The 6,014-nt window shown below is 41.3% G+C and overlaps 1 long non-coding RNA gene across 1 annotated transcript; it reads right to left on the reverse strand.

The window, feature by feature from the left end:
• Positions 1-1,526: 1,526 nt before the first annotated feature.
• Positions 1,527-5,510, reverse strand: LOC144370122 (uncharacterized). The gene is made up of 3 exons (XR_013430062.1): positions 5,362-5,510; positions 4,581-4,699; positions 1,527-1,702 (listed from the first exon to the last, which is right to left on the reverse strand). It is a non-coding gene; the product is annotated as an uncharacterized LOC144370122 (long non-coding RNA).
• Between the last annotated feature and the right edge of the window lie 504 nt (positions 5,511-6,014).

Raw genomic sequence — 6,014 nt, forward strand, 5'->3', positions numbered from 1 at the left:
GAGGCTGCGTCTCCATGAACTGCCAGGGCAATTGATAAGTCGTTGGTCGGGAAGTGGGGACGTTTACAGGTTCAGACCTGAAGCTCGGTCCTTAAAATGAATTGGAAGCATCTGGCTGTTTTGCTGTTGGTAGGTAATGATGCAGCCGCGTCCCACACCCAGATGTGATTCTACATTGCTGCAGCTGTTCTGGTGGGAGTTTCAACACCCAAAACATCTGCTGCTGGGACTCTGTGGTACCATTCGCACTCCATCTCTCTGGGTTCTTATTCTTTTTCCCAGAAAATGTAGTTTCTTTCCGCTTGGTATTATTCTGTTTTCCAAAGGTGTTATTCCCAGCAAAGGGATGCCCACCATATTCTATGTAACATGGAAGAGAAATTCATATCATCTTCAAAATTCACAGCCCAACTGAGGGGGTGTGACACTAATTAGTTTTATGAGGTTTGATGAGATAGAACATTATAACCAGGCAAAGACTTCATTGTTTATGACACACTTAGAAGAAATGGCTGTAATGAAGTCACTTCTGTATGTTAAACACATTGGGCAGGGGAACACCTTTAAATTTGAAAATGTTTATCTCTGGGATATTTGTCTGCATCATCAAACTGCATGCATAAAGCTCTCTCAGTACTGCACATTTCGCAGATAAAAGAGTCTTTTAAAGCATGAGACCCTCAAACATTTTAGGTGATTTATAAACTCACACCATCGTTCTGAAGATCAACAGGAAATGTCAAGCATCATAAAATAGTCACATACTTTGACCCAGCAGTTTCTGGGAATTTATTGTAAAAAAAAGAAGATCTTTTATATGGAAAAGGCTTATGTGTAACTATGCTTATCATGGGATTAATTACAGTGAAAATGGTTTTGATCTATTGTCCCAAAATACGGAAATAGTTAAGATAATGGGGTGTCTCTACTTCCATAGGATACAAGGAAAATCAATGTGAAGAACTGAATAGTTCCAGCTGCTCAGACAGCAATTAAAAGGATATTTACTGATGGTAATAATAACATGGGAAAACACGTTTGACATATATTAAGTAAAAAAGCAAAAGGCAAACTTGTTTGCACATGATACTTAGAATATTACCAAAACTCGCCATTTGAAAATAACCCAAAGTAATAGCTCCAAAATAAGAATAGCTATCGTGTGTTTGAGTGATAGAATTATGAGCAATTTTCTTCTTTTTTCTACTTTCCTAATTATTTGTGGTTATATTATTTGAATCAATTAAAAAAAAAACACAGAAAAGTGGGTCCTTACAGGAAAGGACATGGGATCTGCCAAAGTAAGTGAGTTTGGAAAAAGAGTAAGACCAATTCAAATCAAATCCAATGTCATCAAAATCTGGAGCTAGCAGGCTGCACCTAGAGACCTATTTCCCACATTGCAACCCCAGCTTTCTGCCTATTTTATCCAGTGTTTTAAGGAATCCTTCACCTGAGATGGTTGAAAATACAGTGATAGACTATTTAAAAAAAAAAAAAACCCTGCTTTTTATGAAAGCTTATGAATAAGCACTCATGGGTAAATTTATTTTCCTTAATTTCAATGATTGACAAAACTTGGAACAAGTCTTCTCGCTCTGGTTCCAACAGGTACGTTTCCAAGCTCTCAAAATTGGGGAAGGGTGGATATAGATCTTGTGTCCCACTGTTCCCAAATGTCTTTACCAACCTCATATTGAACCTGAAAGAGAAAAAAGACAGAGCCAATACTGCTCTGGGCTGATTTTCTTTTCCTAACAGTCCTCTCAAATTTTAAAATAGTACAATTGATTTTTTTTTAATATCCAAAAATACACGGCCATTTCTTAGCATTAATAGAGGACAGCTTTAATTTAGGAGTGAACAAGGGATGATGGAGTGATGGGAAACTGATTAATCTCAAGGTTTCTCAAGGAAATGCTGACCCAGCATCATGGCCCTCACGCACACCATTATAATTCTTTGATTTCCTGTCACTGCGGACAGTTTTAAAAAAAGAAGAAGAAGAAGAAGAAGAAAGTAAATAGGAGACATGGAAAATCAATGTGAGGTGCTGAACTGTTCCAGCTGCTGAGGCTCTGTTAATTACATCATATTTTCATGGAGACATTCAGATCAGACTTGCCAAGTGCCTGCATCTGGAGGGGAAGCTCTTCTCCCCAGGCATCCCAGTTAACTGCAAAAGGACAAGCTACCCCAGGAAAGCAGCTTGTTCACACTGACTCTCTGAAGCAAAGTCCCGAGGATCACCAAGTCTTCCGTTACCATAGAGATAAGAGGTACAGGGAGCTGGAGAGGGGCCCACAAGAGTGGCGGGAAGCGGGTTCGTCGGTATGCACAGTGTGAACCTAAGAAAATGCAAGTCTTTTCTACTTGGATGGCCAGGCCTTGGTGGGCTGAGCAGGAGAGAGCAAGAAGAAATGAGAGGAGGCCCCCCCGGAGCAGGCAGAGGGAAACAATGAGAGCAGAAGGACAGGGCTGAAAGCTTTGTGAAGTGCCAGGCCACGGGGGAACCGCAACGATTTCCTAGACAAAGTCCTCTGAGCACCTACTCTCTTGCTAAGCAATAAAAGGAAGCTCCCAGCTAGAGCCCAGACTTCATGGATTGTTTCTTGAAAGGCCTTTCCTATTAATTCAGATCCTTCCAAAGTCCTCTCTGTGTTTCCCTCCTCCTTTCTATCTTATTCTCCTTCCTTTTTCTCTTCTCACATCCTTCCAGAAGTTTCCCAGCCTCCATTTTTCTTGCTATCTTTATGTGCACTGAGATGAGCTCCTCCATCCAGGCATCTTTATCTCATCACAAACTCATTCTCCTTCCCTCTCTTTGTTTTTCTATCACCTTCCTTCCCTTATTACCTTCTTCCTATTTTTTGTTTTCTCATTATAGCTTTTGGAACAATTAGCTGGAAGAAAGAAAAATCCTGTGCTATCGAGGATTCTCTGAGACGTTTCCTAGTGTCCAATCTCTACTGCAGCCCTGTTCCGTGACAGAGTCTGTCTTCAACACAATCGCAGCCCAGTCCCATGATTTTCAAATCCTTTGTTCCTCAGAGAGACCCCAAAGGTCCTACATATATTATGGTTTAATCTCATCACTTAAATATGTATTTCAAATTTTCAACACCTACCTCATATTGTCTCCTCCAACCACAAAATTATACATATTAACATCAATTTAAAATATATTTAAATGTACACACACGTGTATACATAAAGGTAGTGAAAATAAAGGGCATTATGCTATTTTTTGATATAAATAATAAGTTCTAACATGTTCTGACTTGTGCCATCAAAGGAAGTCATTGGGCACAAGTTTGGAAATCAAGATTCTCCTAGTTTCTAGGAACTGTGTTACTGATTGGGAAAGTTATAGGACTGTACAGGTACTCGTATAAAATCAGGCCTATTCATAGTCATGAATGTTCATGCAAAACAGTCATAGTTCTTGCAAAAATGTATAAAAGTACAGAAGAGAAGGATTCAATTCAGTACCAAACAAGGGGCCCCGTCCCTCTTCTTGTAGGGTAAGTGAATTGGTGCAATTGTAAGCCAGGTTGTCCCATGTATGAGACTTGGTTTTAGCTCTTGTTTTAACGTCCTGGTTGCTTTCTGAATAACTTTGTAATAAAAGGCATTTGAGGACTTAGTAAATATCATAAGTGATCCAACTTTCAATTTCTTACTACTCCTCATGCAGGAATCCAAACCAGTTTGATGAAGAGAGTCACCTAATACTGTAAAGCCAGCTAGCAACAAACTACTTTCATTTCCAACTATTTATCTGAGCCCATATTGCCGATTCCATCACCTAATTTTGAATTTCGTGATCATTCAGATAGTTTCATATTTGTGATTTATGACATGAAGATAATTGTCACAAATTCAAAATAAAATTTATTTTAGTAAATTATCATTTAATTGACCTTATATATTAGGATTCCATTTAGCTTTCATCTGAAAAAGAAAAATGCTTTGAGACAAAAAGTAAAACAGTTGAAAAACCCTGGCTTCCCCAGTGTCCCTTGGTCCCCTCCTGCTCTGTCTATACTTTAATTTTCAGCCCCAGGGGACCCAGTACCTGTATCCTCCCCTTTCTCAGGCCTTAATTTTCTAAGCAGTTCTTGCTCCTTTATTTCCTCCTTTCAAACTTGATCTGAGGCTCTTTACCTAAAAATCTGGCCCCGCTACTGTATTTGGATAAACAGGCTCACACTGTAGTGGTCCTATGCAAAAATAATTTAAGGGGTTAGCACTGCTTGCGGGATGCAGATTTACACTTACCTCAAGTCTGGGTCAACCTATGTCAAGAAATTAGTCAGCTATAGTAAAATTTTAGGTACTTGGATGTTCAGTAAAACCTAAAGAGGCAACCCTTAGCCAATCTTATCTTTTCAGTGTTTGTCAAACTCTAACCAGTAGCATCAAAACCACTTGTATAGTGCCTGTCACAAAAGGCAGAATCCTGGGACCTAACCGGAACTCTCTGGTGTCTAAGGCCTGGAGGTGCCTTTTAAGCAGATTTCCCAAAGAATGCTGCACTTTGAAGTTCAAGAAGCACTACTGCTGCTCAATTGCTGTACCTGGTGGGTGTAGAGCCCAGGTTGGATGCCGAAGCTTCCTGTACTCCCTTTGCCTCCACAGGAAGCTACTTGAAGAGGCTTGCCAGCAGGAGAAGTACCCAAAGAGGGACAACTAACATCTAGAGAGAGGACAGAAAACCTGGTAAGCAATTTTGAAAAGCAAAAGAAAAATAATCCAAAATCCCTTTTCTCCAGCTCCAAATTAGTCCACCAACAGCAGCAAAGAACAGGCAGGAGGGGAACAGCCTGAATCACCTAGGACACCCAGCTCCTGGCACATCCTGAAGGAGAGGCGGCAGGAAAAAGGAATGACCAGCATAGGGCAGTGAATGGAGGAGACAAGGGCTCAGGAGAGATACAGCCCAGCTCCACCTGCCTATGCAGCAAGGGCTTCTGGGATGTCTTTGTTTTTCAGGCTTCTCCCAGGCTGCCCAGCACTCCTGAAAGTCCAGGGCAGAACGCACTTGAGCAGAGCAAGCAGCTTCCCTGCCCTGGCACCTCCTCAGGCTGTCATTTGTACTTCTGTTCTTCCTTAATGAAAATCCACCACGCACTCCAAAAGAGGAACGGGGACACTTCGTTTTTATTCCACATGCATCTCATTTGTCTTCAGTAGGTTCTTCCATAATCTCATCATTATTGCTATGGCCCTCCGAGGACAGCTGACTTGCATTAATCAGCAGAGCCCCTCATCGCTCACCAGATTCTTTACACTTTTACCATGCCCTGGGGCACCCTAACTTACTTGAAAAATTAATAAACCTCCCCCCTCTTATCTTACCTTATTAATGTCTGTCTTTGTAACCCATTATCCCCGCATATCATCAGAGATCACTGGAGGGTGCGGTGGTCACCATCTTTTCCCCTAATTCTATCCTGAAGCTGGAACGCACCCCCCTACCTCCCTTGAATGACCAGAAAGAAAATGGCCTTCATGGGCCAGCAGGGGGTTTGTTTACCAGCTCAGATGGCTCCGTGGACCAAAGGCAGGAGAATTCTTAGGCTTCAACTAAAGGCCATTAAGGCCCATTAAGTTGTTCTCTCCTCCTCCACATCCCTCGCCCCCTCTCCTGTGTACCCTAGTAAATCTGACTCATTAGCTTTGGATGTTTTGAAATACTGGTACATTAATCACTTGTGTTTGCACACTGTTTATGTGGGTTGTTGGTCATGGTTTGTAGTTATACTGGCTGTCTCCCTTGCTTACTTAAAGGTACAATCCAATTGAAAATAAAGATTTTTGCAGGTTTGCTCATTACACACAGTGTCGGCAGCTGGTGAGTGTCTTTTGCAATTCATCAGAGGCCTCCCAGACCACCTGCTCTCCGCATCCTGCAAACAGCTGGCTCTGGGTAAGTACCATAAGCTATTACCTTATCCACCAAATAAATAAATAAATGGATGGATGGGTAGAAAAATAAATAAATAAATGGA

This window comes from Ictidomys tridecemlineatus, chromosome 13, assembly GCF_052094955.1.
Source record: "Ictidomys tridecemlineatus isolate mIctTri1 chromosome 13, mIctTri1.hap1, whole genome shotgun sequence".
NCBI classification, from domain to species: Eukaryota; Metazoa; Chordata; class Mammalia; order Rodentia; family Sciuridae; genus Ictidomys; species Ictidomys tridecemlineatus.